General features: G+C 38.2%; 1 long non-coding RNA gene across 4 annotated transcripts in view; it reads left to right on the top strand.

The window, feature by feature from the left end:
* LOC130156777 (uncharacterized) overlaps positions 1-26,165 on the top strand; it is a 520,457-nt gene that overhangs the window by 139,921 nt on the left and 354,371 nt on the right. For all 4 annotated transcript variants that reach the window (XR_008824606.1, XR_008824605.1, XR_008824603.1 and 1 more), the window contains one exon: positions 7,712-7,802. This is a non-coding gene — a long non-coding RNA (uncharacterized LOC130156777). The remainder of the gene's footprint in view (positions 1-7,711; positions 7,803-26,165) is intronic.

Genomic DNA, 26,165 nt, shown 5'->3' with positions numbered 1-26,165 from the left:
TAGGGGTGAAACAAGCAATCTGCAGGTCAGGTTCAATGGAGACAGAAGTGGGTAAGTGCACTTACTCTCTTGTAAGCCTTTATTACTAAGTGTTTGTTTTCAAGAAAGAGAAAGCTGTGCTGCCCAGCTTCATTGCAAATTCTGGACTTACAGTTTTTAGATGATGAAACAGGAAATTTCTATTGGCCAATAGAATGAACAGTTTATCTTGTAGCAGTGGCCTTCATTCAGACAATATTTTTTTTTTCAGCCTCTGATTAATACACACGTGTACAGTCTCCAAGGAGGGACGGTTTTTCTTGTTTTTTTAAGCTGGAAGCAATAAGAAAATTTTGCCTATTCCAGTGCTAATGCATGCTTCTTCCAGGATTCCAATTGTTTTGGACACAGAATAGGAAGTGCATGTCCAGATGGGAACTTTAAGAATCAGCCTGTCGCTGTGTTAGGTGACATACCTTTCACATGCAAGGAAAACCTCAATTTCACATGCTTGAAAGTATATACCCTCTCTGGACATAGAAATCAGGGTTTGAGAATAAAACAAACTTGAATTAAATTGGTTTCATTTTGAAAAGTCAAACCCCATAAGACTTTAATACTTGGGTGTATGCTGATGAAATACCATGACTCTAAAGACTATTAATATTCATAGGAAGTCTGAAATAATTCATGACTTTCTGGAGTAATGTTAGATGATGTACGATGGTAAACAGTATCATTTACACTGAACCTTAAAAATTATTGACAAAGACAAGTTCCTAAACACTGGCTAAACCTTGTATTTGTTGTTATGATTTCTTGGTTTTATACTTCAAGCAGATTTTCAATTAACTCCACTGTATTCAGAGTAATTATTCATTTATTATAGTCAGTTTAGATGTGGTAAAGATTAAAGGAGTAAAACAAATCATTTCAGTGACATAGGCTAGTGATACATTGTTATTATTCTGATTTCTTTGCCTCTTGTGTAAGGAAGATTTATAGCATCCATTTTTGAGTGATTCCTTGTTAGCATATATTTTTATAGGTATTTATTTGCTAATATAAAGTGTTTTGATAAAGGAAGAAGCTATCTTCCTCTCTCCCCATTTGTTTAGGAAATATGAACATTCCTAGTAGATTTGAACAGCACACATATTATACATACAATAAAATGTACTTGTCTATTAATAAAAAAAAGATAATAATGTGATGCACCGCTGTTCTAAGATAACTACATGTGTTTGATGTTGAGAAATTAATGGCATGAAGCAGATGCCTTCAGTCATCTAGGAAGTGTGGTTTCCCAGTGTACTGCAACTGCATGCCCTGCAGTGTGTCATCTCACTTATAAAGGGGTTTTACATGTTTATAAAAGTGTGTTAAATATTGGTAAAGTTTATTTTATGCATTATGCATAAAAGTTGTCATTAGGATTTAACAAAGCAGCTTGCAGAGAAAGATTAGAAATAAAATCTCTGTATACAAAAACGATTTGGATGGTTTAGCTAGATGGTTCTGACTTAAAAAAATTAACATTTCACTTACTGTTCTCAAACATTCAGAGAAAGGAGAAAAACAGCACTAGCTGAAAAGAGTGAAATATATGTTGTTATAGCAGTGCCTAGTAGGATCACTATTACAGAGGTTCTTTTAGTATTTCCATTATAAATCCTCTTTATTCAGTGTAATATCGTGGTAATTTCAAATCACATTTGGCTTTAACTTGGCAAATAATCTGTCAACACAGAAATTCAGTTATTTTATATGTATGTATGCATTTATTCTTATATGTGCACAGACTATATCATGTTCACACGTTGCTGATGTATAGATTTTAAAATAAGCAATGATTGGACAGCTACTTTTTTTTTGGTCCAGTTTTCCTAACCATCAATTTAAAAGGAGATTACAGATGGGATTTTCAGAAGCACTTAGCATTGCCTTAAATGGTCACATTTAAGTTAATGGTAAAATTCCAATGACTTAAATTGCAGTAAAGTTAGGTCAGTGCTGTTGAAAATCTTACCCCATCCTTTCAAAATATGTTTAGGGGTCTAGCTGTAGGTGTGTGGTATAAGTGACTGACTTATGGGCATAGTGACAATTTACTGGAACTTCAAGGAGATCATTCAGAGCTCTTTTGTGCCTCTGAACGTTCCCTGCCTAGATAAAAAGCCTAAAACACTAGTCTAGGCACCTCTATTAGATGTTTAATTGATTCAGTTGGGGGAAATTGTTTTCCTCTTTAAAAACAAACTTGAAAGGATGCTTTTATGTTGGATCTAAATAAAGCGAAAGGACCCATTAGGAAGTGAAGGATGCCACAAGTAAACAACATGGATGAATGTCATGGCTGGAGTTATATGGCAGTAGTATAAGTATGAGAGGTGGAGGTATCAATAAGCACGTAGAGGAAACTTGCTGACAATAATAAAAAGGCACACTTTCGGCAGCCATACTTTCATTTTTATGATGCTCTATATTCTGAATTTTTTTCCAGTTGGATAACTTCCTTTTTGCTGTATTTTCCTCACCCACATGCATCGGTGCCTAGTTTAAGACATTATCTATCAGGTAACTTTATATACTTTTTGCAGGTTGGAACAGAACTTCTCCAGGGATCTGAGCACCTCTGCTATGAAGACAGGCTGAGAGAGTTGGGCTTGTTCAGCCTGGAGAAGAGAAGGCTCTGGGGAGACCTTACAGCTGCCTCCCAGTACCTAACGGGGGCCTGCAGGAGAGCTGGAGAGGGACTTTTTACAGGGGCATGTAGAGACAGGACAAGGGGGAATGGCTTTAAGTGGGAAGAGATTAGATAGTAGGAAGAAGTTCTTTACTGTGAGGGTGGTGAGGCACTGGAACAAGTTACCCAGAGAAGCTGTGGTTGCCACATCCCTGTAAGTGTTCAGGGCCAGGTTGGATGGGCTTTGAGCAACCTGTTCTAGTGGAAGGTGCCCCTGCCCATGGCAGGGAGTTTGGAACTAGATGATTTAAGGTCACTTCCAACCCAAACCATTCTATGAATCCAAGATTCTGCATTTCTATGATTCGGTGTTTCTATGGTTCTATGATAAAACAATATAATTTTGAATCAAACTAGTTCCTGCTGTTTCTGTAATTAGATACGGTGCTAGCTAAAAGCGTAGCACCAAAAAAAGAGAATTGTTGAAGTGTTTGGTTGAATGTCCAAAATTAGTTAAGGATTTTTTCTCTGGGTGAACTAGAACAGTTCATTTCCATTTATGCTTTGGAACAAGTGCAGTTCCCCTGTTAAAAAAAACCAAACCAAACAACAAAACCCAACCAGAAAAAAAGACGCCATTCCAGAATAGACATCATTATTAGTCAATGTATTAGATGAGATGAGTGTTGCAATGTTGCTTCTTGGCCTTTATCAGACAGGGTATCGATTTAGAGGTGATTCTCTGAGTTTGTAGCTATAGGTTCTGTATTTCTCTCAGGCTCCTAAACTAAACAGTGGATAGTACCTGTGGTTACTACATGAGTTTGTCTTAGGTCTCTAGCCAGGATGTAGGATGCTAACCTCTGGGGTGATTACTTTACATCATCCTAGGTAAACTGCTGATGACATGCCAAATGACAGATGGAATGATTACTAGTTGGGGTACCAGTGCCTTTGGGAACATGGATCAGGAGGGGCAGGTCTGCTGTAGTTTGAGATTTCATCTGAGCCCTTTTATGCACACATCCAGGTTTTTTTACTTTAACAGAATGTAAGCAAATCTGTAAATAACTGGGCGAGCAAAAGAGGAACATACGTACATACTTAAATACCGAGAATGAGGGTTGGCTCATTTTAGTTAGAAATTGGAGGAATTAGGATTTTGGATTATATTTTGGGTGGTAAGCTTTAATAATACAATTTCTGTCAGCTGACTCACACCCAGAGCTTTGTAGGTGTTCAGAGTTCATTGCAGTTACAGATTTGCTTTCAATTAACAGCTATTCAGTACTGTTGTTATCTACTGCTGTTACTGTATTGGATTGGGTTTGTGTGGCAAGGTTTGGTAGTGGGGAGGCTACAGGGGTGGCTTCTCTAAGAAGCTGCCAGAAGCTTCCCCCATGTCCAATGGAGCCAGTGCCAGCCGGCTCCGAGACAGACCCACCGCTGGCCGAGGCCGAGCCCATCAGCAATGGTGGTAGCATCTCTGTGAGAAAGTATTTAAGAAAGGGAGAAAAACTGCACACCAGCCAGAGAGAGGAGTGAGAATATGTGAAGGCACCAGCTCTGCAGACACCAGAGCCAGTGCAGGAGGGACAGGAGGTGCTCCAGGCACTACAGCAGAGGTTCCCCCCCAGCCCATGGTGAAGACCCTGGTGAGGCAGGCTGTGCCCCTCAGCCCGTGGAAGTTCACAGTGGAGCAGATCCCACCTGCAGCCCAGGGAGGTTCACAGTGGAGCAGATCCCGCCTGCAGCCCAGGGAGGTTCACAGTGGAGCAGATCCCACCTGCAGCCCAGGGAGGTTCACAGTGGAGCAGATCCCACCTGCAGCCCAGGGAGGACCCCGTGCCGGAGCAGGGGGATGCCCAAAGGAGGCTGTGACCCCACGGGCAGCCTGTGCTGGAGCAGGGTCCTGGCAGGACCCATGGAGAGAGGAGCTCTGGCTGGAGCAGGTCTGCTGGCAGGGCTTGTGACCCCACGGGGGACCCACGCTGCAGCAGTCTGTTCCCAAAGGACTGCAGCCCATGGAAGGGACCCACGCTGGAGCAGTTTGTGAAGGATTGTCTCCCGTGGGACGGACCCCATGCTGGAGCAGGGGAAGAGTGTGAGGGGTCCTCCCCCCTGCAGAGGAAGGAGCAGCAGAGGCAAAGTGTGGTGACCTGACCACAGCCTCCATTCCCCCCCATCCCCCTGTGCTGGTTGAGGCAGGAGGTAGAGAATTCAGGAGTTAAGTTAAGCCTGGGAAGAAGGGAGGGGTGGGGGGGAAGTGTTGTTAAGATTTGGTTTAATTTCTCTTTATCCTACTCTGATTTTATTAGTAATAAGTTAAACTAGTTTCCCTGAGTTGAATCTGTTTTGCCAGTGGTGTTAATTTGTGAGTGATCTCTCCCTGTCCTTATGTTGACCCATGAATGTTTAGTGACATTTTCTTTCCCCTGTCTGGTTGAGGAGGGGAGGGACAGAGCAGCTTTGCTGGGCACCTGAGGTCCAGCTAGGGTCAACCCACCATCCGTAAAAAACGTTAATGGCTTTCATCTCACTTCCCTGAAAAACAATCAAAGCTGATTATTTGATGAGTTATGTGGCATCAGTGAGCTCTTACATGATGGCTTACTGCTTTTGTTTTGAGCACTTCCCTGTTATTCAGAACTTTGTTTAAATAAATGAGAATGTTGTAAAATATTCTTAGAGCATGGACATTTGGGATGTAGCATGCAGTGGGTGACATGTCAGTCTGAATTTGTAATCTTATGTAATATAGGACACCCTAAAAAGTCTGGGTTAAATTTCGTACTTCCTGAATGGAAGGCTCTCCTTTGTCCCTTGTGTCTCACTCCTTGGTAAACTACAGTGAAATTAAGAGACCAAGTCAGTCTTTCCTGCACATACTGCAAGTTTAAAACAACCTATGAACATAATTAATGCAACTTTTAATTTTCCTTAGCATCTTCAAGTATATTGTATCATAGCTTGACATTTCATCTGCAAAGAGCAAAAACATATGGTAAGCTTCAAAGCAAGAAATCCAGAGAAAATATTTGCTACCCAAGAAACTATTGAAATACAGATATCACAGGTCCAGATGGCTTGGCACTGAGAGGGGGTCATTAAGTTTTTACCTCTAGAACACTGTTCATATCTAATCTGAAGTAGCTATTGGTTAAACCTCGTCCTAACTTGGTTAGGCTCATCCGAACTGCTCTGTGGCCTGCAGGAAATAGTCAAATCCAATATTCAAGTCTAGTTTCTGCCATTGTTCAAGCCCAGCTTCTGCATTAGCTTATCACTGGCCACTTCTTGCTCTTTCCCACTTATGAGACATTCCAGGATTTTCAGGGGTCCCCAATGTAACTATTTGCAAGGACTATATAAATTAGTTTGTGTGGGATGCCACATTGCTATGATTTTCCATGGAGCTGAGTGCCTGTCATCCCACAGAACACTGTTGAGCTTCAGAAAGTGCCATTCTGGCTACTTTGTTTACTCTTTACAACAAAATATACTTGCCTGAACTAGCGGGTTAGATTCCTTTCAGGAAGGTCTGACCTACAGGACTAGGGAGTAGTGGTGTCTGTATCACAGAACCTTTCATTATCCTGGGCAAGTACAGTATAATTATGCAAAAGGAAACATCTTCACCACTCATGCAATCATTTATGCCTTTTGTGCTGCTATCAAGAGACCAAGTAGGGAAGGAAATTCACTACATTTGTTTCTATTTTCATGTTTTCTGAGCAAGAAATTACAATGCCTGGTAAATAGAGCAGGTTCTTTATACTCATTAGGGACTATTGTGTGAAAATGCTTTGCTGACTTCGGAGGAACACCCATAAATTTGTTAGATGTGTTTTGCAAAGTGTATATTTGACCCAGAATGAAAATGATTACTACAAAAGAGACTTCTGAGAAGTAAATGGGAGTTATATGTTATTTGGTCTCTGAAAGTTGCAACTTGCATGGCTGTTCGATCTCACCAAAGGCATAATAAATGAATATGTGTATGTTAAAATGACACGGGCTTGGCAGGCCAGGGTCAACAGAGAGAGACTGTGCTAGTACTTGTTACCTGTAGGAAGTTTAATTTTCTTATTTCTCCACCCGCCACAGAATATTGTACACTGCTTTGTTCCTCAGTATATATGAAGTAATGATGGTTTAGTAAACCATTAATGGTTTATTTCTGTGTGATTTAGGATGGGATTTCATATACTTACTAGATCAACCCTTGACATAATAGAAAAACAATGGGTGATTTTTCTGCACTTTTCTGATGCCTTGACCCTAGAGATTGCTGAAGTAAAAAAACAGTCTTCAGTATAAATAGAGATAACAGTGCCAAATTGAGTAACAGCTGCTGAAGAACTGCTCCACTAACCATGCCGAAGAGATATTTCATGTTCTTGCTGTGCTTTGTCTTTGGCCTGTTCTGCATAGTACTCATGCACTGAGATCAGGCGATCTAGGCTTTGTAGTGGTCTGAGCAGCCTCTGATGGCAAGGACGTTTTCAGCCATGTATTAAGATGGTCTTTATGTCCACTTTGCAGTGCTGGCATAACACAAAAGGAATGTAAAAATATCTGAAAGTGACATTATTTTAGCCTGGTTTTCATAAACCAGAATTGCATTCTATGCTTGAACCATTTTATTTTTATTTTTCATTTCTCAGTTCTTCTGCTAATTAGAGATTTTTGTGTTTCGCAAAAGAGAGAAACTTGCAGCAATCAGTGTTGTGTTTTGCAACATCTTTTCTTTGTGAGCTAGAATTATTGCCTAGCAAAAAGTAGAGATTGCCCTCAACTGCTATAGACTAGGACATCAGTGGTCAAATGAGGTCTTGGCAGCTTGCTGTAGAATGGGCTGCCTAAAGTTCTGGATCATTTGTCTGTAAAAGAGCTGGTGATCCTTGCAGAACCCCAAAAGCACAAGGAAAAATCCCAACGTGAGTACATTATGCAATTATTGGGTGTTAATTTTGATAGTATTATAATTGCCACAATAAATATGCAGTCAAAAATAGCAAAATCTATTTTTCCTCTTTGTTGCAGGCATGGATCTGTGAGAATGATTTCCTTGTAGAAACCCACAACTAAGGAAAGGATGAGGTGAAAATGGGCAGATACTGATTCTGCACCGAAGGTACTGTTTTTAACATTGAAATACTGTTTTTCATCTGATGCTCAAGAATAATATTTTTGTAGGGGTACTGACACTATGTGACTGAAGTTAATGCATTTAAGTGCATCTTAAATCACACTCCAGTAAAACAAATGTTAACTTCCTATGTTAACGTATCCAGCTAGTATGGTTAGTAACAAGGTAGAAGACTTAATGCAGCTTTTCTGATCAGAAAACATATTCACTAGCAACAGAAGTAACAGAAAAATTGTTGTAGGCTCATGGTTGTGTCATAACTGGAGTATTGTGCCCCGTAACTGTTGTCGTGGTTCCCCAGTCCATTTCCATCAGTGTATCTAGCAAGACACATCTTGCCTAGTTCTACATCCTTCCTTCTGTGAACAAAAATAAAAAGAAAATCCAATACACATGGACAAAAGAAGCTGCAACCAAAATGTGGTACTCTTGACATTTTCCAGCAGAACACGTAAGCTAATCACTGCTAGATAAGTCTAGGGTGACCCATGGACAGAGTTTCAGACTAATATGTAATTCTTAAGCTGTTGGACTTTAAGGAGACAGCTATTGTGTCTGTTTGCACAGACTGAATATGATTTGTCTGTACCAGAGGAGCGCAGTTGGCTTAATGTATTACAATGAACTCTATACTGAGAATATTGTGAGCTTTTGTCTTGTATCTACTTTTGCCTTGTATCTAGTAGGTGAAGTAAATGCTAAGCTATCTGTTGAATTAAATGGGGTTAGGGTTGCCTCATGGTTTATATTACAGACCACCTACCTGATGTTAAAACACAGAAATTAGTAGCAGCATGAATGACTCAGTGAGCAAAGTTGCTATTAAAGCATTTGTGCATTAATGGTTTCTATCTGTAATCCATATTACATGATGATGAGAAAAGTGAGGTGAAACAGAAGATTAATGAAAACAATCAATGGTAATTTCTGTGCTTTTACTAAATAAGAGTCCATTTATAGCTTCGATGTTGAAATCAAAGTAAAGTCTTAAACTAGAAGCAGGCCTATGGTATTGGAATGACTCTCTTTGCATATTGGTCTCTTAATCCGCTTGGAGTGCCTTCCAGGGCTGGAACGTTTTTCAAAAGAGTCAAGTTCTCCATAGCATGTTACTTTGTTTTTTAGGAAAGGAAATACCTAGTTATTGTAACAGCAACAGCACCTATCTTGGAAATAGCTGATATTATTTTCCTGTCTCTAATCTGCAGTAAGCTGATTCCAGATTTCAGGAAAAATGCTGCAGAAATATATTTCTTATTTAATTTCTACTGTTCTTTCAAACGGCGGATTGCAGAATGCATCTGGGTGTACAGCTAATGACCCATGAGCAATAAGCAACTGTTTAAGTAAAATGCACTATGAAAAAGCTTTTACCAAACAGCATTTTAATATTTTAAATAGATTTTCCATTGCAGGCTCTTTGTAACTGGATTAGTTCTCTGATGTGTTCTGACAGAGCTGTTGTTAGGGATACTCCATTAACTTTGTCTGTCATCTTATTTTCCCCAGTATCCAGCATAACACCCTTATATTTCATAATTTGTATTGCTATCAGTGCTGATTTGTAAATGTGCAAATTATAATTAACAACGGCCACTACTTCTATTAAATATTAAATCATTCTTGCAGCCTATATTTTCCACAGCAGATGGAGCCCTGCGGTATGCAAATAGACTTTCCTTAAGTAGTCAGCAGTTTTTACCAAAATTTTGGCTTTAAAAATGCATTTTTTTTGTTTGCTCTATGTTTTCTATAGCATTTAGGTTAATATTTATTCACTGCAGATTCCCTTTCTCCCCATAAGAATTTCATGGACTATTACATTCTAGCACTGAGGTTTTGTTTCACTTCATTAATAGCTCCTTAATCATATAGCTTGCTTGTAAAGTACAAACGCTTGTTATTTGTACTTATGCTGCAGTATTGCATAAGAGGCATTTAGTTATATTTTAATATGTATAGCAGAAGCAAAAATGCTGGGTACACCAACATAGTTCTTAATTTGAAAACCAATCTACGTGCACAGTTTTTTCCCCCAGAATAAGCAAAAGCATTTATGGTTTTATATTGTGTCTTAAACATTCCATTAAATGTCATCAGCTGATTCAGGAAAATGTATTGCAAAAATACTAGAGAACTGTAAAATGTGTAAATGTGATGAATGCTTAGGACACAGAAGGCATTGAAAGTCCAACATTTATCAGGTAACTATAAAACAGCAAGAAACACTGATAGAACATTACGTTTTTCTAATGTGTAGTACCTTAAGCATGAAACTCTTATTTTTGGTGTTTACTGCTGTGCTGTTTTATTAAAGAACACTGATCCAGAATTAACATAGCCTTTCTAATATCAAGAGGAATCTGAAAAGCAAGCAGCGTCATTCAGGAAATGGTTTCACTATCCACCTGAGCAACTGCAAATGAAGATTTTTCAAATGATCAACTCGGAGATTGCCCTAAATAAGGGCAACCCATTTTTTTCAACATTTTTAAATGGACACAGGAAGTAGAGCTCAAGGACATTAACTGCCACATTAACCAAAGAGTAATAAAAACTTCTCTGAATGAACATTTCAGTGAGGTGAAATGGTCTTAGTGATATAGAAATGAATTGTGACAAGTTAGGGTCTTGTCTTCCTGCCGTTTTAGTAGGAGTTGGAATTAACATGCTAAATGGGATCAGCAGCAGTAAGCAACTGGATTGGAGTATCCTGGAATCCATGCTGTGAATGCACATCGGTAGTGTGATACCTCTCGTAACTCTGAGGTACCATTTACTCATAAGTATTAACCTATATTAGACTGAAGTTGTAGGTGATGCTGAAATAGAATTCTGGGCCAGATTACCAGCTAGTCTGAGCGGGAGCAGCTCTGGTGACTCAGAGCCTTTACATCTACCGAGAAGGTACTTTCAGGTATGCTCCATAGGAGTGTACCAGATAACAGGGCAGGACCTGGTGCTCTCCAATTGGGAACAGTTATTCTCATTGTGCAAATTAACATTTTTTAAATTACAAAGTAATAGATGTGTTTCCTGTTCATTCAGATTTATCACCTTTATTGTTAATGTTTAGATGTGATTTGAAGGATGTGATTGAAGGGATAATGTCTTTAAAAAGGGAAAATAAGTTTTAAAAAGCGAACAGCAAGCAAAGAATAATTGCTATAGGTGAGCTTCTGTTCGACACCCACACCACGGCAGGCGGGTGAGCATAGATAGGCTTTGAACAAAGCAATGGAAGTACTAGAAGCAGTCTGCTTGCGGCAGTCTGGAACTGTGTGTAGGCTGACTTACCCGTTAGCCAAGTCATCATGGTTTAACCCCAGCCAGCACTAAGCACCGCACAACTGCTTGCTCACTCCTGCCCTCAGCGGGATGCGGGAGAAAATGGGAAGAGTAAAAGGGAGAAAGCTTGTGGGTTGAGATAAAGACAGTTTAATGGGACAAAAAAGCAAGAAAATGATAGTAATGATGATAATGATAAAAGAATTAGAAAATACAGGACAAGTGATGCAGCATGCAATTGCTCACCAGTCGCTGATTGGTGCCCAGCCAGTCCCCATGCAACAGTCCCTGGCCAGCTCTGCCCCCAGTTTATGTACTGAGCATGACATCATATGGTATGGAATATCCCTGTGGCCAGTTTGGGCCAGCTGTCCTGGCTGTGTCCCCTCCCAACTTCTTGTGCCCCTCCAGACTTCTCCGCTTAGTATAAACACTGCTTAGCAACAACTGAAAACAGCAGTGTGTTATCACATCCTAAATCCAAAACCACAACACTATACCAGCTACTAGGAAGAAAATTAACTCTATCCCAGCTGAAACCAGGACACGGGTGGATTATTCTCCACATTACTTGGGCTAGATAGAATAGCATTTTCATCAAGAGCCTTCAGTCTGTGCTTTCCTAGAAATCTACTATTATATACCCGGCATAGTCTTGATGTCTTTGATGTTTCTATGTGATTACTACTGCAATGAGAAGTTCAAGGAGGCAGAAATTTGACCCATTTATTGAAATGAAGAGGGTCCATGTAATTTTAGCATTACAGAAAGTGAGATTTCAGCAAAATTTCTATCAGAGACAGGCTAACATTTGACATTAACAGTTTATTCACTGAAATATCTAAAGCATTTCCTTGTGAAAGGGACTTCATAGGGACTTACATGGGATTTCAAAGAATTTTCACTCCAGAAACTTTTGTGCTGTGCCTAGGAAATAGTTGTATCATTGTGTTTATCTCCTTATTATGTCACACTGTAATTTCTGTTATTCACATGGACAGCGTGGAACTAATCCCTCTCCCTGCTTTGAACTCCAGTGCACCCTGGTAGCCATACACTCACTGCACAGCTTTGCCCCTTGGCTTTTGGCATAAGCCCTGCTCTCTCAGTCCAGCTGTTTAGAGCAAAGAAATTTACTTGCTCAGGCAGCTGGGCATGGCTGCACTTCAGCACGTCCACTTTTGTGAAATGGGCCTGACGATTCTCATGTGTGCAGGACACTTGATACTCATGCACTTGGTGTCTTTCGGTGTAATATATTGTTGATGAAAAAGTTGGACTATCCATAGATACAATCTTCTAGCATCCTCCTCTCCCTCTGAAGCCAGAGTTCTGGTACACAGTACCTCTGAAAATCTTATATATAGTGGCTAATGAAAGAATTTACAGGCAGTTGAATGTCTCAATATCAGGTCAAAGGAAGATGTCAGGGAAGAGAGCCTACTTTCTTTAGGTTCAAAAACACAGTTGAGCGAAAGTCATTAGATTATTCCTATTTAGAATCAGAGGAAAACCTCTCTGGAGGAGCTAAGGAAACATGAGCATATTTCAGTCAGTCACTGATATCCCACTTAAGCCTTATTTAAAATCTGTCTAAGGAGGAACTGATATTTCTTATGTGAAATGGTAGTATTTTTCTTCTCTAGGAGTAGCTAGTTAGGAGTATTTTAATTATGTTGAACAATTTGAATAGCTGTATTTCTTCATTCCTTTCACTGTTCTCAATATGGGAGATTTGGATGTTATAAATTCTCCAGGAAGCAGTCTTTAAATATAAATTTGTCTATCTTTGAGGCTTAAAATAAAAGCATTGGTGAGAGCAGGGCATCACTACCCCTGAAATCATTCAGTGCTTTTTTGGGAAGGATCAGTTATGTCGGATGGGTGATCTACAGGAATTTACAATGAGGAGAAAGAGAAGCAGGGCTCATAAGCATTCATTTCCCCCGCGTTCATTCTCAGCAGTGCAGTGACTGGGAAATCTTAGAAAAAGCTTAGAAAAAATGGAAAGGATCTTAGCAGTTGTGGGTAGGAGTGGTGAATGTAAGAGGAGATGGTCATTGTACAATGGCTACCTGTGTGGCTTTGGAGGAGTTTCATGGTCTTAGTTAGGAGCCTCAGGAGCTCCACATTAGATCTCCTGTTTGCAGCCGGACTCCAAAGGATCATGTCTGTAGTCTCTTAGTCATATTGTGCCTCCCCATCCTTGTCTATTCTTACTCAAATAATAAGAACTTTTCTTCTCCACACAGTATATAATGGTGGTGGCGTTTTGGCTTTTTTCCACCCCTGCAAGGCAAATTCATTTGTTAGTGTTCTGTCTCTAAATTGATGTACATTAGAAAAGAGAGCAGCTGTAGATTTCCAGCTGCTTTTCAAGTATATATGTTTACAGTCTTATTGTGTCTTTGTGTGACAAAAAAAAATGGAATATCTGGTGGAACAATACTTAGAATTCTGGGACTCCTAGAGCAGACCAGGGCAGATCTAAACAAAAACATCTGTTTGTTTTTTTTTTTACTTTTACAGCTAAATCAAATATAATTGAAATTAAGAAGACCTACAGAAACAGGGTACAGTACAAAAAAGCCTTTCACTAGACCGCGTTTAATCATAATACAGGTAAACATGGGGTCTGGGATTCTGATCTCCAAGACTGAAATTCTTCTTTTTGTAAATATAATGTTAAAAGCATATATATATATATATAAAAAATATAAAGATCCAGTTTACAGAGGACAATTACAGAGGACAATTTTATAGCGGTGTGGAATTTTACACCTGGTAGTAGTTCAGTTATTACGAATTTTAAATGAACCTTTCCCTGCAAAGTAAAAGAAAAGAGTTAAGTGCCCAAGCAAAGCATGTACATAGTTTCAGTCATGTAGAAATATTTTGAATTGGAGACAAAGTCTTCATTTCTTCCTTGGTTAAAGCCATGCATTTGTTCTAGGACATAACGCTAATGAACTGTGTTGAGATCCAGAAGACATTACAAGGGCGGAACCTCATTATTCCTTGTTTGGGACACACTGTTCAAAGAGTTTCTAAAGTTGCCTAGATTTTGATCAGGAATTTTCAAATTTGAGAATCTGTGAGCTCTACCTAAAGAGTATGGTTGATGCATCTGCGGTAAAATTTATCATACAGCGTTTTCATTTAATTAGATCGTGAACTCTCAATGACTTCCTGAGAGTAAATTTTCTTGAGAGGAGAATTAGAAAACATTACATGAGGTAAAGGACTTGAGAATACTTGTCCAGAAGAGATTGATAAGAACATAACTAGGACAGCTGTGAGCTGTGCTTTAAAATTGTAAATGATGCTAGTAAGTGATTTTCACTTCTGATTTTAAATAGTCTCAGAAATTGTCTTCTACCAAAGCTTCTTTGAATTACATTTTGTTTAGTAATCAGAACCACTATATATGAAGTATTCTGGAGTGCATTACATACAGGGAGAGGGTGAGAGTTGGATTTGCTCAGCTTAAAGAAGAGAAGGCTAAAGGGATATCTTAGTGCTACCTGCAGCTACGTAATGGGAGAATATAGAAAAGACAGACTCTTCTCGGAGGTGTACAGTGGCAGGATGAAAGGCAACAGACAAAAGTTAGACTGCAAAACATTCTTATTAGATAGATTTTTTTTTTTCCCCCATGAGAGCAGTAACATACTGGAACAAGTTACCCTGAGAGGCTGCGGACTCTGCATATTTGAGGATATTTAGAACTTGACTCAACCTTCTCTTGTTGATTCTGCTTTGAGCACGATGTTGGATGAGGTGACCTTCTGTGGTGCTCTCCAACATTATTCTACGGTTCTAATCTGTGCTGTATTTGGAGTTTCAAGAGAGCACATTAGCACATTCAAACTCTTTCAAGACTCAGTTTTGCAAATCCTCTTCCCATTCTTCTAGGCAGCTGAGGTGTAGAGATTGTGCAGGTAGTGGGTCTGTAAACTACCTATAAGATAGACTGCTATACCAGGGCCAGGTCTTAAGACTACATAATAAACTGGAGAATAGCGGAGAATCAGGGACAGGGAATGGGAGAAGACTCTCTAAGCAGAGCAGACATCACTGATGCCCCTGGGTCAGGTAAGAGGAGCCTCAGTGCAGTGCTGTCCCTCCTGGTGACATGAGATAGGGCTGTGCAAAGCGGGAAGCAGGGCTGGTGAGGTAATCACAGTAAGCAACTCTGAGTGGAAGGAACCTTCCTGGGAGCTGTATAGAGGGAAAGACCTTCCTTAAAGGCCTCGGGGAAGAGCATTTCATTTCCTTTTATGAAAGGAAGGGTGGCTGATTTCCTTCCTGGTTACCAATATAGTTTTTAAGAGCCAAAATTCTCTTTAGTGAGTGTTCATAGCACGTAGCTGACAAACAAGAGAGCATCATTAAAAAGGGGTTGATTTATGTTTTAATGCTATTGGTGGTATTTGGCTCACCACTTAAATATTCATTTTCCACTGATCTAAAGAGGTAGTAGTTTTGCAGATGATAACACAAAACTGACAGTCATCTGGCCTAGCTCTTCCCAATGAAGCAAAGATGAGAAGAAATGAGATCTTGAAGCCTAGAAATATTAGTAACATTAGGTTAGAAGTACTAGACAAAACTTACTCTCCCTCAATAAAACAGATGTCCAGCTGTGATGATAACTCAGCAAAACCTTCCCCAAACCTTCTCCAACTTTATTCCAAAACAATGTGCTAGATTTTTGGGTTTCCTGTAGGTAATAGAAAAGAGTATGTTTACCTGTAAGATCCTTGGTGGTATTTTCTGTGTTTTCTGTTGTTCTTTGAATGATGTAGTGGCCTGATTTACTCTGCTGTGTAATGCTGAGCTTTTGATTGATGTTTCATCGAATCATAAGGTAACTTATTGCATGTTGTCCAGTGAGTAGATTAACACTGCAGGTGCTCAAGCTGCCATAAAATGCCATTATAAATACATGTAAAAGCTCCAATTCAGTGTTATAAGACTGCATAACTAAAATACTAGTAATTTTGTTGAACTTTTGAAGGCATTTTAATGAAGGCAAACTCAGTTTACACTTCCTTTACCTCTGGAAGAACTGACATCTGATGGAAAATGTTGGGAGACAAGCAGTAAGAAAAAATTCTGGAGGGTGGCAGGGATAACTTCTTGACACAGGTATTGGAAGGGCCAGCTGGGGCCTTTTGCAGCTGGATCAGCTGCTGTTTGCTAATAAGGAAGGACTAGGTTGAGGATGTGGCAAACAGTGGTAGCCTTGGCTGTAATGATAATGAAATAGTGGAGTTCCAAGATCCTGAGAAACACAAGGAAGGAGAGTGGCAGAGTGTGTCCTGGACCTTAGAGTCAACTTTGACTGATTAAGGAAACTAGTGGTCACATCCCATGGGAGGCAGCTCTGAAGGGCAGACATGCCCAGGAAAGGTGGCAGGGTTTAAGAATAGTATTATCCAAGCACAAGAGCATCCCTCTTAATACTCAGAAGAACAAGTGGATGTGTTGGCTAAGCAGGGAACGAATGGCAGAGGTCTGAAGCGCAGGTAAGCCCCTGAAGATGACTGCATGATTTTTTTAAAAGAATAACTCATAGACTATCCTGGCGTAGTGGAAAAGAATAGTCTAACTTTTATAGAAGGGTCTGGCCAAACTCTTTGGTCTCTGGTGGTGGTCAGTTTAGGCAAATTTTGAGGAGAAGTCTGGGCACTGTCCACCTGTACTGCTTTATTTTCTCTGGCAATGTCTCTGCAACATACCTGTCTATGTTACTCCTTAATTTTGTTTGCTTACTGAGAGCCATGCTTCTGTACCATGAGATATTAGGTAATGTGAAAATGACTAAGGTGGCAGAGGCTGTATTTCTTCCAGATTGGAAGGAGAGCTATAAGAATGTGGTGCCACATACGAGCCAAAAAGGCCTGCTGCTGTGCAAAGTACTTACACTGGGCACAATTGCACTGCCATTATTTTATAGCTTCTGTATCTTAAGCCTTTGCAACATACTTGGCATACTACTGAAAGCCAGTTACACTTGATGAAACGTTTTGCTTTGAATGCTAGGCACTGCTGGTATTGTCAGCCAAGCAACTTGTACTATTAGCTTTGTAGCCTGAGAGAGACAGAAAGTATAATGGTACAAATGCTGTGGGCCAAATACATGCTGGTGGCACTGTTCAAGCTGAATCCTGAGTGCTTTGCTAAAACAATCAGGATTTGGCCCTACTTGCCCTTGGTACTAAACTTGTCCTCTACCCACTAAGCATTTTATGGGATGTAAATTATTTATTTCCATTCATCAAATTCACAAGGTATAGATCTGTGAAAGAGATTTTTTTTAAAAAAAATAGCACAGTTCATAATCTGTATTAAAAAAAAAAGAAGCATCCATGTATTAGGCCATCAAGAGTCAAAAGCATAATTTGAAATGATAAACGTATCCATTTTAAGTTACACATTACTTTGCATAGTTAATATCACTATAATTAGTCATAGTTCCTGTAATTTATTGAAAAAGATGCTCAGCCCCTCTAGTGTACTACAGTGATGAATGTTGGAAGTGCAACTTTGGAAGCAGGAATCAAGAAAATTAGTAACAGTTGGAGAATTAGCATGTAAATCAATAATATCCTTTCTCTTGCATCTTGAAAACTGAGGGTATACATCACACACTGCATAACGAAAGGGAGGGCAGGAGTTACAATTGTAACCTCCTTTACATTACTAGGTCTGCTTTTACTTCAAGAACTGTTTAAAATAATTTCAAACGTTAGAGTAAATCTCTAGTAAATATTTAAACTATGTATAACTAGTCACAAATAAATTAAGCTGATTTTATGCATTCTCTCTAATTAGAAGGGCACAGCATTTGTTGAAACGTGATTAGTATTATTCATTAAGCAAAAAATTCTCATTTGTATCTTATTATCACTATTCTGCATAAACCAACACAATTTGTCATGAACTCCCTCATTTGCTGTATCCTCAAAAAGCAGATTATGCTTATTTTTCATTTGGACAGTGGAAAATCAAGCCAGGTGTTTGGCAGCACCAGAGTGTTCAGGTGTAACTGTGCCAGTGATGGTACATTACTAGCAGCGTGGATGAAGAATGAGGCATGGAGAATCTTGGGACTGAGGTGCCTTGAGGCCCATCCCTTTAGAGTGGTCCTGCTGATGAGACAGGTGGTGTTGTATAGGACTAAAAAAAAAGAAGAGAGAAACTTTTTTGTAAAGTCAGCCTTTCACCTTCAAGTGGAAATGAGAAGTGCTTTCACATTGCTGCTGCAGCACTGAAATGTCTGGACGTCTTTGTGGCTGATACTTCTGTCTTAAAGTTTTCTAAAGCTGAAAAACGCTGGTTGGTGCATAGAGGTCTCTGTCACTGCCACTGTCTGAGACAAATTGGTATGATGTTGCACAGGCAGTGCACTGTACATAAATATTTATGTGTGACCTTGATTGTAGTATATTATGCAGGATAACTAATTCACTGTATGCATATTCTTCCCCTTCTTTCCTCTCATTTCTTTTTAAGCTTTGAAGAACATCTCTATAAATATCCCATATTTAATTCTGCCCTCATTCACATGCATGTAAAACATTGGTAATACTGCTGAGCTCAATGGTGCTGAGTCAGTGTAGAGTGTGTCGGAATGGAGTAGCAGGCTTTCTACATCAGCTCAGTGGCGTTACGGATTTAAAAACCATGTGAACTCTGTGTTCCAGCTGCAAGGATACAGGACTAGGTGTCACAAGGACTGGGCTTTTCTGACTTTGTCACTAACTGATGTATCACTTTGTTCCTTTGTGTCTATAAACTGGGATTATAGGGACAATGATATTCAATGGGCACCAACATCTACCAACATGTAGGGGGAAAAAGTACTGTAAAATTGTTACACATTGTTATTTCTACATTGGATAGATGATAACATTAAAATAATCATCTACGTTTTAGGGTTGTGTTTCCTACAGCATGTTTTTCAGGTCTGCCAAAATTTGCTTGTAAGGCAATGAGTTAAGTTGTTACAATGCCTTTGATAAATACTTGTAGGGATCAAGCACAGTTTTGGCTATATAGACAGCCAGAGTCCAGCCTCTCCGGATGGCAGACTGTTTGAATTCTTCACTATTTTCTTCAGCTTTGACAGTGGTGAATACCCGAGTAAGTTCTAGACAGCATTGTAGATGGTAGCCCTCAGAGACTAGCATGAGAAGCGATACACTTGTGTACTCATTCTCTGCAGTTCCCTTTTTTGTCTTTGGAAAGAAGTTACTACTTTATCAAACTGTACTGTCTCAGAATTTTTACACTGAATCTGATGTCTGGTCATATATTTGGAGCAAGTAAGCAATGAGACAGCTCTGCCTGTGTTATGATATGGAAATATATTGACACTCTTGCAAGAGATATGACAGGAAATTTTCATCCGGAGATCAAAGCAGAGGAAAAGTGCGATTTCCAACATAACCCAATGGCAATGAAAAGTTCTGTGCAGAGCAATAGTGAAAAGGAAGGACTTTCTGTATGATCATGCTAAAATAATAAAAGCATAGTTACAAACATAAACCCCACATCTTGCCACTTAACAATTCATTAATATTATACATCATTGCTGTTGCTCATCTATATCTTGTCTATGAGTTGCTAAGACCAAGTTGATTCCATTTTACTGAAAATGTCCTTGTGAATTACAAATCCAGGCTATGAATAGCTTAAATAGCTAGTAAGAGAAACAATTACATTTTCTTTCTCTCTAACATGCAATTTTAATTTTCATAACTCTAAAAAAAAACATATCCCCCACAATGCAGGCCTGCCAGGAGGCCAGAAATCTGCAGGCTGTGGCCTCTCAGGCTGTTTTCCAATGACTCATTTTTAATTTTAAAGAAGCATTATCTCTAGCTAGTAAATTAACAACAGCCTATAGTGCACACACACTGTCATCCATCTGCTTAAGGCTCTTGTCATTTGACACCAGCCTTGTATCTATAGACTTCATCTGGTATTCAAAAGCTATCAACCCTGCCTCCAAGATAGCCCACCTTCTGGCTCCAGGCTAGAAGAGTGACTCTCCATTTCCAATTCTAATGAACACATAGCTAGCAGCAGTTTTTCCATTAAGGAGCTGGTGTTCTTAGAAAACAGACAATGTTGGAATTACTTGGATCCAGAACTGCATGGAAAGAGTTTTTTAAAAGAGACTGAACTACTTTAAGAGTGTTCCTTAGGCAGCCTGACTTCTGTTTCTGCACTTCTGTCAAACATTATACTTGGTGTTACCTCCTGCTTGTAGTACATTATAGTAGTATTGTGGTAGTGTTTATACTGCTGCATTCTGAGGAGTGGAGTGTATTAACAGATTAAATTTTTTATATTATCTTCCAAATTATGAGCACCATTGTTAAGGAGTTTTGAAAAATACAGGTAATACCAAAAATCTCATGACTGGTATGAATCAGCCAAATGAGAAAAAGCCATGACACGGTTGGAAAGGAGTAACTACTTCACAGTTACTATATTTTGTGTCATTTCAAATTTGGCTGCAAAAGAGGTAATTTGTATCCTTGCAAATATTTTCTATTTAATCCAATGTCTGTTGTAAAGAAGTGGTAAGGATTTAACAGAGAATTGTGTCTCCTTCAGAAGCTTCAGCCATCACAGGATAGAATAAGTTCCAAACACCTGCTGCTTCATCAAGGTTAGGGAACTTATTCCAGGAGTAATTGAAGAAAGGACCTCATATTCAAGACCCCAAAAGATGTATTTTTTTAATATTTTCTTTTCCTGATTATAATAGATGAGTAAAAGTGAGAAGAATTGACACGAGTTATACAGAATTATATAGTTAGGGATGAAACATAGGTGATACCAGCATTCAAAAATCAAGGAACGTGCGAAAGGTAGTTTATCCTTTTGTTTTCCCTCTTCCCACAAGTTTGGAGAAGTTCAATCTAGGACATTTGTTTGTAATTTCTTTTTCTGATAATCTATGCAAATCTGTGAAAAAAATAGTCTGTGTTTTGGTAAGGTTTGTTTTCACTATATGCCTCACAGAAAGTCTCTTTCATTCACGTGTCCTGTATCCTTCCACAGTGGATGTTGTGTCATGGTACTTGCAAGAAAATAGAGCTCTGAAGGACATATATGGTAGTAACTCTGCCTTCACTGACTCTTTGGTCAGTAGGTAGAGGGTGTGGAAAGTACCTGTACTGATTTAACACACAAGTAATTATGCTTCAACATGTGATAAGACCCAGGATGATATTCACGAATGTTCAGTTGAGGAGTGAGGCTGAGAGAGAAACAAGAGGCTTAAGATAATCAGGCTATTCTGAACCCTGATCTGTCAATGATGCGAAAATGGCGTAGCTCCATTTCTGCAAACTCCTGCTGATGACTTGTGTCTTGTTTCACAGATACAAGGCTTTACTAGTCTGCTATCAGTCATCATTATTTTTTATTGAGTTATATTTGAAAGAATGAGTCTTTAACTGGTGTTTGTGAGACTTTTAAACTTTCTTCTGAACAGAAAGAGTCAAGTTATTTTGAGGAATACAGTGACAGTTTAACAAAAGGATGCTAACTCTATTATTTAATAACATTCTTAGTTGAATGAGTCATTTTCTTGTAATTTGTATGAAGACTACAAGCAGTATCTTTAAAATGGCTGGGGAAACCTTCTTGTGTGTGTATCAAACATGAAACTGCCCTAGATTAATAAACCTTTGGCTAATTTTTCCATTTATTGATACTTTCCAAATCAAAATACTTTTAATTTGATTTCAGTTGGGTAGTGTTATACCAGGCGTTTCACTTCAGTACATAGTGAGATATGTAACAAACAAAAAAAAGAGCCCCTTATACTCAGTTTTTATAATATGTGACAACAACAATATGTGTCAAATTAGAAGAGAAATGGCTGTTGATTTCTACTCTTTAAGAAAATAAGATTTGTATGTAAACAATTTAATATAAAGCATCTAATTTGCTTCCAATTATATAGTATATAAAGCATTAGTAATGGAAGCAAATTAGGCATGATTTTTATTTATACATTTTCAATTGGGAAAATTGGCCCTTCACCAAATGTAGCCCTCACTCTGCAAACATTTGCTTACTTCCTTACCTTTAGGCATCTAATTAATCCTCCTGAAGTCAGGGGGACAAATTCTGTGATTATAGTTTAGCAGCTGTAACTGTCTACAGGTTTGGAGGTCAAGCAGAGACTTAGCCTGGAAAGCATACAGAGAAAATACAATAGGGTGCCAAAGTGACACTGGGATTGCAGCGCACTGTGCAATACTTCCTTGCCAAATACATTATGAATTTGCCAGACTTGGCTTTTGGTTTTGAAGGCTGAATAGTTTTCCAGTACCCTTCTTTAGGTAAGCAAGCAGGTGTTTATATTCTAATTTTACTAATGCAAGAAGGGGTTCGCTTAAGGCTGCAGGTTCAAGAACCTGTTACTGGAGGGAAGGTTAGAAATGAACAGCTCTTGGTTCCTGGTTCTGCATTCCGTTCACAGCAAAATGCTGTTCTCCAAGAAAATCTGTGGAAATATGTACATAAATTATAATTATAAACATGTAGCTTATTGTGTCCAGTATATATTCACTGGTAGACAATGAGTATTAGAGGAATAATAACTAATCCTGTCTGATGGTGCGCAAGACTTCTTATGATGCTTTATAAATAATAATCCATTCTGTAAGAGATTATTTTGCTGTGTAGTGCTTGCTACGAAGGGTGCATCCACAAACAGAATTAGGTATGCAGTACCCAATCTTCCACGGGATCTTTCGTGTATTGTTTGTGTTATCTGTTGCACAGTTGATTCATCGGAATGAGTTTATCAGGCAGATAATGGACAGACACCGTATTCTGTTTTTCAAATTCAAATGAACAAATGACATTTCTATTCGTTAAAAGTGAGAAAATGGATAAAAGATAAATTCCAAATTTCTATTTTTGTGGCTCACCATTGCCTATGTAGATAATAGCACAATTTTACTTCTGTGGTATGAAATGCTGTTGTTTTTCTTTTACAATACAGACACTTACCAGACAAAGCAGTAATGTTACCTGCTGACTTTGCCACTTGGTTTTGTAAGGATCTGACAGTACAGGGTAAAAAGTGAAGGGACTTTCTGATCCAGAGGCCACCAGGGCTGTAAACAGGTTTCAGTGGATGATGTATCAGGCCCAAGGGGTAAACAGTGTGACAGAATAGCAGTGGTACTTGGTATACAGAAAAGTCTGGAAGTGGCTTTTGGTAGTGAGACAGCTTTTTAGCTATTCCATCATAAAATACTCTAAACACATTAGCGGAATGGTACCTTTACACATGAGGATTTTTCTTCATTGAAAACATTTTATGACCATCCGTGTACCTCATAGAAGAGAACTTTTTTTAAAAAAGATACCTTTAACCCCATCTTTTACAATCAAATCTGCTTCAGTCTAACTGAAATTTGTATCTGTAAATTGTCCCGTATAAGCCTATGTTGATTTTTTCCCAGTTATCTGTATGTATAAGTGCAGCAATAGTCACAAGGTATATTCTCAAAAGTTTGCAAAATCTCTATAGAGATTATAAATTACAGCACCAAATTTTAAGGACTCAGTGTAAGAAGTACCTTGGCTAGTCCATTATTTTATTAATTATTAGCCAAATTATGTTGTGGGAAAACAATGCCTTAAGAGTTGACTGATAGAATAGGCAGTTGTGATTCCATAACTAGCAAAGTATATATTCAGTATCTGTACAGTTAGATATTCAGTAAATAATGATAGTAAATAATACTGTACAGTAAATAATACGGAATATCAAGGGTGCCAAATTAAAAAAAAAACCAAAACCTTAAGGAAAAGACTTGAAAAGAGATTCTATTAATGAAAATAAATACTTTACTGTAGAAGAAGTACTTTTTATAAAGAGAATGAATGACAAGATATTTCAGGCTAATCTAAAACAACCTAATCTCAGCCTCTTTCCCTTTCATACTTTGCCCAAAACTTGTTTTATGTCGTCACAAAGTCTTTTCTCCATATCTAAATACTGAACAATTACATCATAAGTTCAGATCTGCAGACTCTTCGTACACATCAAATGTGGGCTGTGCATTCAGAAATCTTTCTCTGCTTCAGCCTCTCACAAGCTGATGGTAAAAATCTACAATAGCTCTTTTCTTACCGTTCATATACATTTCAGAAATATAGGCAAAGAGAAGCAGTCATTCCTCTACAAGCTGGAAATCTCAGCATACCCCAACCACATTCCAAATCTGGAATGACTACCAGTTCTTGCCTATTTATATGGTTAAGAGCTTAATGATACACCCATTGCTTCCTTTCTGAAAAAAAATAATTAAAAAGATTGACCTACAACCCCTGAGGAAATTATTTGTTTAGAGGACATAGGTCAGAGATAAAATTGTATTTTGGATCTTTACTGTTCCTTTTCAGGTATCCAACTCCTGTGAAATTCATTCAGATTTGGGCAATAAATTGCTTAAGATCTCTAGACTGTTGACCCATTCTCTAAGAAATAACTTTATTTTCAGCATAGACTTCTCTGTGTATCAAACATTTTTAGGTGTTTGGATTCATGTAAATAAAAATTTAAAGCTACAGATGTCTATCCATAGTTTATCAAGCTATTTTCAGACTTTCCTTATAAAAAATTCAAATTAGTTTCTTTTGATTATGTTTGAAATGCTGCAGTAATAGGATGGAGGAAATTGAATTAACCATTCTCTACCTGAAGCTTTATTCTTGTTTTGGCAGAAAATTCATGCACTTCATTCTGTTATTTAGGATCTTTTTTGTCCACTTCTATACTGGAAACTTTAGCAATATTTGTAATCTGAAGTATGTAGCTGAGTGCTTAAACAAGGCTTAGAAAACAATATTTTGAAAGAATGGCTGAGTGCCTGCAATATCTATAATGTTCAGGACAATATATCTGTATTTTAATCATCTGGCTGAAAATGAAGAAGCATGCCATTGTATGATTAATGAAAACTACTGTTTTTAAAGTTACAGTAATATATGTATGTTAAAGATTTAGACTATTTGTTGCAGTTATTAAAGTTCGCTGTTATCATCGGCAACATTGCACACCAACACCAGACTACTTGGTGTGTTGTACAACCCTCCACTTAAAGAAATGTACTTTTATTCTGTGATGGTGCATTGATACTACAAAGTTAAGTGAGCATGATTTAACTTTAAACATCATGCTATGTTTCCAATTAACCATTAAGTTGTCATTTACATAAACCCAAATGTTATGATAGGAAAAAGCAATTGCTGTAGCCAGAAAAAAATTTTCAAACTTTATACAGATCAGTTCAATAAGCAAGAGTTCTTGATGTGTTATAAGGCAGTGGCTTCACAACTCGTGGGACAAATTGCAGTTTGATCAGCTGCCAATAAGTGAGGTCATACTCGTATCTTTTTTATTTGTTTATTTTTAATTTGTGGGTGAAGACTGTGCTCATTAAAGTGAGGAACTCCACACTAGTTTTAGCCAAGTGTTACCATATTCTGTATAATGAATTGTGTACGCTTGTATCGTTTTCAATAGTTCATCTAATTTTCCTTGGAATTGCATGCAGTACTTTATTAAAGTATTTTTCCGATCTTACTATTTATATTTCTGGTACAAACCTGCATTTGATTACACTCGTGCTCTTCTGCTGTGGAAGTGAGCTTGTTGCCCTTTTTTTTTTTTTGGTTTTGCTTTGTTTTGTTTTTTGGGGTTTGCTTTTCCCTTGACAGGGAAGAGAACTAATTGACCGAGCAGTGAGTTAAAGTTATTCTCTGCATTTTGAGATTTATAACAAGTACAATGAATTTGAATTACTGTAAACCTTTACAGCTTTATGTTGTTTTCTTTGTCATATCACGGAATAGAAAGAATTTTCATGATCTGTTTTTTAGCAAAATAAGTAACTTTTTTATTTCTGACTTGTTAATAATTATACGGCCTTTGATTTTCTTCAAATTTTATTGGGTTAATTATTTAGCTTATTAAGAAGTACTGAGAAGATCAATTCTGGTGCAAAT

Source organism: Falco biarmicus, chromosome 11 (assembly GCF_023638135.1).
Source record: "Falco biarmicus isolate bFalBia1 chromosome 11, bFalBia1.pri, whole genome shotgun sequence".
In the NCBI taxonomy this organism is placed as follows: domain Eukaryota; kingdom Metazoa; phylum Chordata; class Aves; order Falconiformes; family Falconidae; genus Falco; species Falco biarmicus.
This window is presented reverse-complemented; position numbering and strand designations above follow the sequence as displayed.